Below are 12848 nucleotides of genomic sequence, written 5' to 3'. Positions count from 1 at the left end.
TTTTAAAGGACATCTACTACTCTATTTACTCTTATGCAATCACATTGCATACTTAACATCATCTTTCATCTTTTTGTCCCACTTTACACAACCATGAGTATAAACTTAAAATTTAATTCTTTTTTCTCATAAGTGTGCCAATACACTTTTTAACCATCTACTCTTAGGTAAGTTACTCACTCACTTTGCCTCCATTGCACCATTTTAACCCCATAAATGGTTACACCATAAATTTTCTAACTCTTAGTGAAGTATTACACTTGATTACTTCACTTTCAGTCTAAAGTGTTGTATCGAACTACAACTCTTTTTCCTCTTTCATCTCTTAAACGTTTGTGCACCAAATTTTCACATATATATTTCTTCTATTCCCAAGACTCTAAGTCTCAATCTATACATGGAAATTTCTTCTGATTACCATGTTTATCTTTCTTGACCCACCACTTGATCCTCAAGTAGCTTAATTGGTCCATTGAATCACCAAAAGTGCAATGTGTTTGCAGCGCCCACACAGTGCATACACACTGTACTTATATAGATCCAACCTCACCATTACATTCCCTGATTCACAAGTTTTTTTTTATCTCCTTTCCTATTCCATCGCTTGATCCCCAGGTAGCTTAATGATTCCATTGAATCAGATAAGTGCAATGTGTATGTAGAGCCCATACTTCTACATGCACATTTTATTTATATAGTTTCAATATCACCATTTCACCTCTTAGTTCACAAATCTCATTTCTTACATGATAAATTCTTCTCAATTTACCATGGTAACACTTCTTATCTCAACCCACTTAATCCTCAGGCAACTTAATGGCTCCATTGAACCATAATAAGCACCATGTGTCTGCAACACCCATGTGTCTGCAACTTAATGGATCAATTTACTTGAAATCATTGGGTACTTATCTTCTTTAGCCCTCATCTGCTCGCAAGCTAGCTACTATGACTTTCTCCCTTATTCTTACCAACTCCATACTTGATACATCTAAAACATGTATTTTCACATGCTTGCACTTTTCTTTAATTGGAAATTTACATACTCCAAATGTTTCTAACTTATCATCTCTAGGTGACACCCGGTCATCTCATTCTCTACTAGGACTCTGCACCCAATCTTAGACTCTTCTCATGGGCTCATTATCTTCCCACTTCTCTATCAAACTTCATAATTTTCTCTAACTGTTCCCTTATTACTCATAAGTATAATCTCCCCTCTTTCTCTAATAGTTACCCACAAGTAAATTATTACATAACATACATATATATTTATAATCTAATCAACCTATATCTTCTCATCCTAGGAGTTACACCTCCCTCTTATTTATTTATTATGGGAACAATAACAAAGTGTCCTCTTAGTATGCATACTCGATATCTTACTTCCACAGAAGTCCCGACTACCAGTCTTCTCATGTTCCTTAGCACTTAACACAACCACTATGGTAAATTTTTACTATATTTCTCTTTTTCTTAAGTGTCCCTCATAACACTTGATGCACCACTTTCTCTTAATCCACATATATCTCTCTTATCGCTTCAAATATATCTCTGGTCAGTGCTATCATTATAACATCAATAACATGGTGCAAGCTCTACTCTTCATATCTCATACACTTTCCATATAACAATGGACATTCTTCTCTTTGCATGGATAGTTGATCGCAAGCAATGCCAATCTACTATTGTAATCATCAGTACACATCTTTGACTCTTTCCAAGATAGATTATCTCTATCTTTATTTTCTTTCTTTGGGTATACAAACCATCTTACTCTTTCTACTATTTATGTCCCCATTTTTTCCACTTTTTCTATACATTTCTACCTTTATTTCTTTATATCCCCAATGCTCTAACCTTCAATATGTCTTGTTCTTTGGGATACATACTCTATCTGGTGTTCGCTCACTGAGACACATCATCTCTAACACATCTTTTGTATCATGATACCATAGTATCATTCCTTTCTACATACTCGTGCCATCTCTTTAATTAGGGAGGCCATTCATATGTCATTTCACAAAATCACCTTTCTTTCTTCCTTCTCAATATAATAAACCCAAACCTTCTTGGTTGGTCAATCTACTAAACTAATACTTTTTAGGTTCTTTATCTACACATATCTATAACCATGTACTTGCATCTCATAACATGGTTTATCACAAAACCAACTCATAATCTCTGCTTCTCATTTATCTTCCAGAGTTTAATACTAGGAATGGACATACCAAACCTAATTCACTTAAATTATGGCTTTGACACCAGTTGTAACGACCCATATTTTCTAAAATTTACTCCAAGGGAATTACTAGAGTTTTATCTATAATTTGTGGAATTCAACTAAAATTAAAAGTTAAAACATATTAAATCCCATGTTAAATCATGGGTTTACATTAAAATTAATTACATAATTAAATACAACAAAAAGGAAAAATACTTAAATATATAAAATTATTTCTTCTACTCTGACTCTTTGTACTCATATCTTCTCATGTACCACAGCTACTATGAGAACCTACAAAACATGAAACATCTACTACATCAGACTGCAGGTCTGGTGAGTTATATTCTATTATGTTTTCATGTTCATATGCTCTTTCTTTCTTATCTCTTATTTCTATTACTCTACAATCTATCTCTTTCGTTAATAGCATACACTACTATTCTTTCTTCTTTCATATGCCACTTCTACTCTTCTTTAGTTTTTACTTTCTACTCTTTTTCATCTCATCTATCTCTTCTACTATTCTTTAATCTTTTATTTTCATCTATTCTCTCTCTCTCTCTCTCTCTCTCTCTCTCTCTCTCTCTCTCCCTCTATCGACTTCTTCTCAGGTACATATACTACCTTCTCTTAGCCCCTTCTCAGGCTCATCTCATACTCTACACATAATCTATCTTCTATTTCTTTCTTTCACATACTCTATCTTTTCTAATATTTGTATGCACTTATCCATATTCAATGCATGTTCTTCACTATCTCTTACTGTGCTCTTAATACATATCTTACTCTTAGCATGCCTTTTCATTCTATTCTTACTCTTCATATCTCTATTCTCATTTATCTTCTAGAGAAGACAATATCCCACTGCATTGTCATGTGAACTCATCCAGACTTACTCTCTTCTCTAATAATCCCTTGTGGATTCTTAGCCGTTCTTCTTCTCTTGAATCACCTCATGGATTCGTTACTCTTCATCCCTAGTGTATTACCTCTAAGTTCTTGCAAAAACTCTTTTATCTTATTCTTCTCAAGAAACCTTCTCTCTATCTTTTCCAATCATACACAATTTGGATTCCTACATGAATCATCTATCTACATCCCCAAAATGGATCATCATCTTTTTTCCTTATAGGGATATAATCTCATTCCCGAAGGAATCATACTCTTGTCCCCGAAGGAACCTCTATCTCATTCCCAAAGGAATCATTTATCCAACATCTCTATCTCTATTATACGACTCATCACATAATATTTTCCCCATGAACAATCTATCTCTTTATCTAATTAAGAGATCTTATGTTACACATCCAATACTTAACTCATTAAGTACTTAATCTTTATCTATATCTATTGACATATAGGTATTCTAAACAATACCATACATGTCTAGATATACATATATACACTTATGATTATACAACATATAATCATTATATATGTCTATATACAATCTCTTATGCATCCACATATACTTTTTGTCATCATCGACACATACATATGATTATAATACATATAAACCCATTCTTTATTTATCTACTCTCAAGGGCATTACTCATAATACCCTTTCTCTTTCTCAATACATCTTTGTATACTTTGGTTGTACACACATGCTCAAATTCATGATCGTAAGTGTATAACCATAAGTATATAATCTTGCATAGGATTATAGTACATATAATCATCTTCTTTCATTCTCTTTGTCATGATCACATACATACATACATACATACATACACACACATACATACATACATGCATACGTACATACATACATACATACATACATACATACATACATACATACATACATACATGCATGCATACATACATACATACATACATACATACATGAATACGTACATACATACATACATACATATGTATATATGTATATATATAGCAACATAAAGAGAGAGAAATAGAGAGAAAGAGTAATGGTTATAACTCACCTTATTAGTTAGTGAGGAATAACTACCCTTCTTGGCTCTTTTCTTGAATTGATGCATTCTTGATCCATATTATTACTCAGAGGCCTATTTATACATATAAACAAGTTCTTAATACTTGTCTTAGACTATTAAGATTTTATCTACTTCTTAATGTAAAAATGGTCAGTTAATTGATCACAATTCTAACATTTCATTTTCTACTTCTAAATTCAACCCAATCATTGAATTAAGTACCCCATAAGACCTTATTCATTTAAGCTAATCTCTAATGCATGAATTCAACATAATCAATTGTTAAGGTTTTCAAACCCTAACTTCTCATTCATAGATTTCACCTTGGAAATCACATATAGATCTTGTTCATAGCTTATAAACACCTGATTAAACATTACTAACAAGCTCTTATAACACAATCTAACATAACTAACTCAAGTCATCAGAACACCGTTAAGCCCTAATTAGCATAATTATGGAGAAGATGATTACCTCGTGAGTTTTCCACCTTCAGTCCAAGCCATAAACACCCTTGATAGCCTCTTCATCGAATTCCATCCTCAAAATATCCGGAGCTCAGCTCCAAAGGGCTTAGGGGTGTTAAATGACGAGAATGAAAGCTTAACAAGCTTTACATCTATTGTGACATTGTGTCGTGGTGAGGTTAATGTGGTTGGATTTGATTTAAAGCTTATACTTCTTTGAAGATCCTGCACATACCTAAACAAATTATAATGAAATAAACAATTGATTAAAGCTAGGGATTTTATAAGCTATAGAGATATGAAAGAATTTGAACAAATGAAAATATAGTTATGTTAAATAACTTGAATGAATGAAACTATAGTCATGCTAATGTTGGATTAAGTGTCTAAGGTCTTAACTAAAACAGTATAATATGGAAGAATAAAAATAAAGTCATTTTTGGGATTATTATAAGAGAGAGATAAATGATTTATTAATATATTATATGATTAATATATTAATTAGAAGTAGTAATAATCAATTAAGAATTAATCAAAATTAATTTGGAATTAATGTTGGGCTAATTAGAATTAATTAGAGGTACAATGACTGGTCTGCAATTGTTCAATAGTTGAGCAAAAGAGAGAATCCAGAACCTTCCAAGAGGTGGACGGTTTTAAAAAGTTTTTTAGGGTTTCTAGAAGCCTCCTACTAAGATAAAACAAAATTTGAATAGGAATAAAATAGTATTATTTTATTATTCAAATTTAGGGTTTCTAGGTTATCTAATAGACTAACAAGTATAAATAAGGATATCCCCTAGCTAAAATTTGCCTAACCTCCTCATACCTCAAGATAATTGATTTTCTACTCCACCCTCTCCTACATCTGATCCTAGGGTTTTAGGTGCGACGCATTAGAGGTTACCACACAATTGGAGCTTGTTTCCAAGGAGATTTTCAAAGTGTTTGATTAGCTTAATTCTATTTAAGTAAATGTATGATTTACTACTATGATTTTTTATTTACATAGGGTTTATTTTGTTTCATAAAGTTATAAAGTATATTGCTATTAATAGTGAAAAGCCATAAATCCTTTTAGGTTGCATATATGTGTTATGTTAAAATTTCGCAAGTATAATGTTATTGTACCTAAAAACGGCCAATAGTAGTATCATAGCCTAACTTTGTTAATTAGTAGTGCATAAAGGCGAAACCATACAAATATAAAAATCGACAATTTGTTATGACCACCACATGGGCAGTCCTCTGCCAGGTGGTGGCATCTGCCTGGAAATAAAGCTCGGGATTTTCTTGCGTTATTTAAAAGATAAGATAATTACTGCATATCTAATATTATTTTAAATGGTTAAAATCTAAATATTATAACTAGATAATTTAGAAATCCTAATGTGACTATAATGAAATTTTAAAAAGGTAATTATCTAATTATAAGATAATTAGATAACAAAATTATCTTTAATGATATTTAATATTAATTAATTAAAAGTTTAATTAAAGATAAATATTAAATTTTAATATTTCAAATATTAATTAATTAAAGGTTAACTAGAATGAATATGATCTGAACCTTGTAATTTAAAAAGGTTTTAAAATACACCCTCCCCCCCTCTCTCTCTCTCTCTCTCTCTCTCTCTCTCTATATATATATATATATATATATATATATATATATATATGTGTGTGTGTGTGTGTGTGTGTGTGTGTATAAGAGTATAATATTATATGTATAACTAAAAGTCAGTCAAATCAAGAGTAGGGCTCATTCACGCATCCACACTATAAGAGAGTTATTTGGAAACAGTCTATAAAATGACCGTTGAATGCGTATCATGTTCACCCACTGATTCTTTGTGTGGTGGAGGGTCATTAGCTAAAAGGGTTTGATAAGACATAATCACATTAGAAGTATAATGTAAAAGTAATAGAACCTACTATAAAATCTCAATCTAGTTACTTTAGAAAAAAATATGAAATTGTATGCTAATTCATGAAAAGGCACATCATTTCTTTGCAAGTCATTAGTGGAGCGTGCGTGGGTAACCATCATACTAATGTGGGATTAAAAAGATGAAATGATGGCACATACTCGAATTTATGGTTGTTAATAGAGCGTGTGTGTGATTAATTAAAACATCAATGTGAGATCATAACCGACCTCGAGGATGTTACACGAGTTTGCATGGTTATTCTCATCTTGTTTGTGATTCTCGACATCCCAATCACAAATCGAAGAGCATAATTTGAGATTAAACATGCATTTGAATTATTTAATGAATCTCGAAGTTCTAGGAGTTTCATATTAGATTGAAATTAGTAAAGTGCTTTACCTACATAAAATAAACTTGCAATTGGATTACGAAATCCCTGTTCTTAATTTTGAATTGTATTTATGGATCCTAGCCTTGAATAATAATTTGGGTTAAAATATTAAGGATTAAATCAACAAACTAAAATCTTATCTCTTGTTTTAGATGTCTAGAAATGGTGATCTTCCTCATCCTCCTCTTACCACTCACAATTTCACTCTATTGTTCATCCTATCAAAGGACAAGCTTACTTGTCCAAACTACATGGACTGGATGCAAAATTTGAAGATGACACTAATCTACAAGGACAAAAATTATGTTCTTTAGAAACCTATTCTAGAAATTGATAAATAAACTGCTACTTATGAGGAATTGGCTGAATCGAACCAACATGTTGACGATGCCACTTAGGTTGCTTGCATTATAATTGCAACCATGACACATGACCTTCAAAAGTCCTATGAGGACTATTGACCTTATGAAATGAACTTGTCTATTTCTCAAATGTTGCACAAAAAAATAAGGCAAGAAAGTTATGAAGTCGTCAAGGCCCTCATAGCATGCAAGTTAAAAGAAGTGAAATATGTGGGTGCACATGTGCAGAAAATGTAGAGACACATGGAGCGATAGGAGAAGCTCTATGTGAACTTTGACAAGGATCTTTCCATTGACATGGTGCTCAAATCCTTTCCTAGTAGTTATGATCTGTTCATCCTGACCTATCATTTGAATAATACTAAGACAATATTGATTGAGCTTCACAACCTATTGCAAACAGCTGAAGAAGGAATGAAGAAGTCTCATTCCAACAGTGTTGTGAGTTCTCCATTCATCACTATTCAATAAGGAAAGGGAAAGAAGAGAAAGACCCATTGCCAACCCAAATGGAAAGGGAGAACCCACATTGGAGAGTCGAGTGGGTCAAAGGGAAATGTCAACTTCAATGCTCTTCCTGTCGGTGATCCGAAAGAAGACATGTGCTTTCATTGTGGCCAAAAGGGTCATTGATAGATAAGTTGCCCCAAGTACCTACAAGAAATGAGATAGGCTAAGGGCAAGGTGTCTGGTTCTTCATCTGGTATGTACTCTATTGAAATAAATAACACTTATGTTTCAAACTCATGGGATCCTTGATACAGGATGTGGTTTCCATATTTGTTCTAATATGCAGGGGCTAAGGGAACATGAAGAGGTCGAGAATGGGAAGTTGAACCTAATTATGGGGAATAGGCAAAAGTTGGTTGTTAATAGGATTGGAGTTTATGAGCTTGTGTTTTATAATAGTGTTAGACTTGATTTGAACAATTGTTGTTATTCGTCAGAAATTACAAGAAACATAATTTTATTTCATGCTTTATTAGGAAAAGGATATCATTATAGTTTTGACAATAGCGATGGTGTAATTTTAGTTTGTAAAAATGGTGCATTTATTTTCAAAGATTATCCTAGTAATGGTGTGTATGAAAATGTTGTGTGTGAGAATGAACTTGGCAATAGTGTTTTTAGTGTTCCTTATTCTAATGTTTTAGGCAAGGAATGCTTTTGGCATTATCTTCTTGGGCATAATAATAAGAAACACATCGCCCAACTCCAAAAGGATGGAGTGTTGAAATCGTTTGACCTAAAATCAGACGATTATTACAAATCTTGTTTGTTAGGAAGATGACTAAATCACATTTCACTTGTACTTGTGAAAGAGATGAGAGATTGCTAGACCTCATCCATACTGCTGTATATGGTCCTTTCATATCCACCACTATGGATGTTAATTGCTACTACGTGACGTTTACTGATGATTATAGTAGATATAGGTATATCTATTTAATCAATCATAAAGCGGAAACTTTTAAAGTGTTCAAATAGTTTAAGCACGAGGTAGAGAATCATTTGGGCAAGAAGATAAAGATGCTCCGATATGATAGATGTGGATAATATCTTAGTATTAAGTTCAACGACTATCTTAAGGAATGTGGAGTTGTTTCTGAATCGACACCTCCTAGGACACCATAACTTAATGGTGTAGCTGAGAGGCATAACCGAAACTTGCTTGACATGGTTTGTTCCATGATGAGTTGAGTTTCACTTCCTATATCGTTTTGGAGGCATGCCTTAGAGACAGTCGCCCATATCCTCAATCTTGTTCCTACCAAGAAGGTTGTCAAGAAACCTCATGAGATGTGGATAGGGAAACCTCCCTCGCTCGCACATATTAAGGTCTGGGGTTGTGAGCCTCTTATTAGGCTCAAGACCCAAGATAAACTAGAACGCAGAGCCGAGAGATGTATTTTCATTGTCTTTGTATCTCAAAGTGTAGTCTTTCACTAGAGAGATCATATCCAAAGAGGATAGTGGAAGTACGTTTGAGGGCTTGGTTTCTTGATTTAGAGCTTATTCTTTGATTTTTGGTGAAGCTTGGGGAAAAGAGAGGTTCATCATGGTGCAAAGGAACAAGGAGCAAGCGTGGATCCAATATTCTCTTCAGATTTTTGAGTTGTTGAAGGTATAAAGTTCATAACTTGGTATTTATTATTCTAGATTCAAGTTTGAAGTCATATCTGGCTGGTTTTGGTCCCTTCCATGGATGCTCTTGGAGTTTGAGGAACTCTAGAGCTTGGTATGGATCCTATATGGTTAATATGTTTTGTAGAATGGGAAAAAGGAGCCATGTTGGAGTCACCTTATGTCTATGCACAAGTTTTGGCCCCATTAAGGACTTAATGGACTTAGGATTGTAGATCTATTCTTAGAATGGAGCCCTGATTGATAAAGTTGGAAACTTTATCCATTAAGTCATTGAAAAAAGTATATTTGAAGTCATGGTTTTAGATCTGTAAAGATTAAGCACTTAATTTAGATTTGGCATTCTGCTAGAAACCATGTCATGGCCAAGGGCTTGCCACGATGTGGAGGTGTTGAGATGCTTGATTGTTTTTCCCATTCGCTAGCTACGGCGTGGCCAAGAGCTTTCCACGACGTGAGAGTCGTTGACCTATTAACTGTTGACTTTTGGCTAGTTTGACCTTGGGTTTAACCTATAGTTTTTGGGTTGTTGATCAAGGTGTGATCTTTGATTGGGTGACCATCGATTCGCGGGATTGTCCAATGCGAGGATTTGAGAGTGTTGTAGTGTTATCTGATACTGCATTTCAGGTGAGTTTCCTCACTATACTATGTGTTACAATGTATATCCTTGTGTGTCATGATATATAAGTATTGGTATGTTGGGTAGAGTACCAATAGGTGGGTAATCGTCGAGTAGAGTCCCCCCAACGGTTGTATGTGGTGACGTAGGATATCCTAAGAACTATTAATTTGGGTTTTCTTGGCTCTAAAGTAGGATCACATGTTCGAATGTCTATCTCACCTCTAGTTACATATAGTTATGTATTCCTTGGAAGATTTTTCGGTAGTGGCATTGTGTATTGTATGAGGTTTGTTGTGTGGTAGTGAGCGGTTACACAGGTATACTAGTATAGATAGTTGCATGTGTTTATGTGTTTTCTTGATTACTTGTTGTTACATATGTTGACATAATGGGTGGTGGGTTGAGGCGGTCTTTCTTTGTGCTGTAAGCCAAGATAGCCGGGCGAGCCGGTTGTATGTTGCAGTCCAGGTGTGGGACAGTTATACGTAGTGAAAGAGCGGTCCAGGTGTATTGTAGGCCTTGTGATGTTGTCCATTCAGACTGTAGGCTCAGGAGGGCGGTCCATGCATGTTATAGGCCTTATAAGGTGGGCCATATACACTGAAGGCTCATGTGTGCATGCATTGTATGTATATTGTGGTGTGAGGTATTTTGGGGGACTCACTAAGTTTTAGTTTATAGTTGTGGATTAAATGTTTTTCAAGTATCATTGATGATTGCGGAAAGACGAAGGCGTGACTATACAAACTCATTAGCAACACTAGAGTTCCGCATTTATATCTTAATACTCTGCTTTTCCTAATTAATTGTAATTGAACAAATGAATTTCTTAACTTTTGGTTTTATGAAATGGTGTTTTACCTTAATTAATGAAATAATTTTTTTGTGAAAATGGGACGTTACACCTAAACTCCTAATACCTCAAGAGATCCGATTTTCTACTCTCCACTCTCTCATATATTCGATCCTAGGGTTTCCTAAGGTTTTGAGTATGACGTATTAGAGACTACCACACAATTGGAACTTGTTTTCCAAGGAGATTTTCAAAGTGTTTGATTAGCTTAATTCGATTTAAACAAAGTTATGATTTACTACTATGATTTTCGATTTACATAGGGTTTAGTTTTGTTTCATAAAGCATGTTGCTATTAATAGTGAAAATCCATATATCATTTTAGGTTGCATGTACCCATAAGTCTTATGTGAAATTCTGCAAGTATAATGTTATTGTAACCTAAAAAACCCCAATAATTAATTCATCATGAATCACATCTACAAAAGGATTTGAAGAATTGAAACTATAAACCCTAAAAACGAAATGTGCATTCCAGATGAACGAATATTTCGTCATTGAATAAGTTGTTGGTAGTGACCGATACGACTTGTTGATCGATGTTGAACAGACAGAGAAGTTAATGTAAGCTTGGAAGCCTCCCCATCTTTAAAGAGCATGTACATACTTGATTTCAAAGGGTTAAATAGTTTTAATATTCAAGGTCAATATGTTCGATCTGTGTTTTTGTTTTTAATACAATGATTATAAAACACAAAAAATGATTATAAATTATTAAAAATGTTTAAAAATAAGATTTTGGGTAAATACGATATTTTAAAGGTTAAGAAAGGGAAAATACGATATTTAGGTTTTAAGCGAAACAAATATGATATTTTATTGTTTAACAAGGTTATATACGAAATTAATATATATTTTTAATTTTCTTAAATGACCACCATTAATACATAACTATTTTAGAGTATTTATATGTGTTTTTATTGCGTTTACATCACATCAAAAGTATATTTTCTAAGTATATTTCAAAAATATATATTTAAAATTTTAAGAACGTTTTCGACATATGAACTTCAAATCCAAAATTTTAAAAAGTTATTTCTGTTGCAATCTTATAAAAAATTAAACACCCGTGTTAAAATATAACTAGAGTACAATTCAAAAACATAAACAACTTAATTGAAAAACCAATGATATTTAGCATTACAATTTACATATTTACGAAGGTTGGATATTGATACCAAATGACTTTTAGTCCAGCAGTATCCGGTGTTGTCCTTTCGTATAAGATCGAAGGTTCAAATCCTATCATGAACATAAATGAAATAATTTAAAAATAATTTAGTTTATATTTATATTTACATATTAATAATACTCAGTGAAAATGCGCATTATATATATGCTCCTTCAAACATGAAATGCCATTTCAAAGGACAAAGATAATGGTCAAATATAATAACTCAATAAATTTGATCATTTATCTAAATTTTTAATAAAGTATATTTTATGATTATATGAAGAAAAGTAAAATTGGCTAGAAAATTACGTTCACCAACATATGATTTTATCCTAGTGGTATAATGAGATGTTTACTCTATAACCGTGAAGGTTCTCATTCAATCCGACATAAATAAAATTTGGATAATGACTTAAAAATATAATATATTTTTCGATTTGTATATATTTGGTTATTGAATTATTTTGTTCATATTTGCCATTTCAATTTGTTTAACTATAAACATGCAGTCCTTATGATCGACTACTTTAGGTAAACCGGAAAAATGACTTAATATGATAATATATTTCTCCCTCTGTACACATTTAGTCATTAATATTTTTTTGAGCACATTTAGTTCTTAATATTTTTTTTTGTATATATTCAGTACTTATGACCGGTTCTTTAGATTTTTTTCATGACATCCTATATGAGACAATCATTAATGATGTGT

This window comes from Lactuca serriola, chromosome 4 (assembly GCF_051521515.1).
Source record: "Lactuca serriola cultivar US96UC23 chromosome 4, Lser_US96UC23_V15, whole genome shotgun sequence".
In the NCBI taxonomy this organism is placed as follows: Eukaryota; Viridiplantae; Streptophyta; class Magnoliopsida; order Asterales; family Asteraceae; genus Lactuca; species Lactuca serriola.
This window is presented reverse-complemented; position numbering follows the sequence as displayed.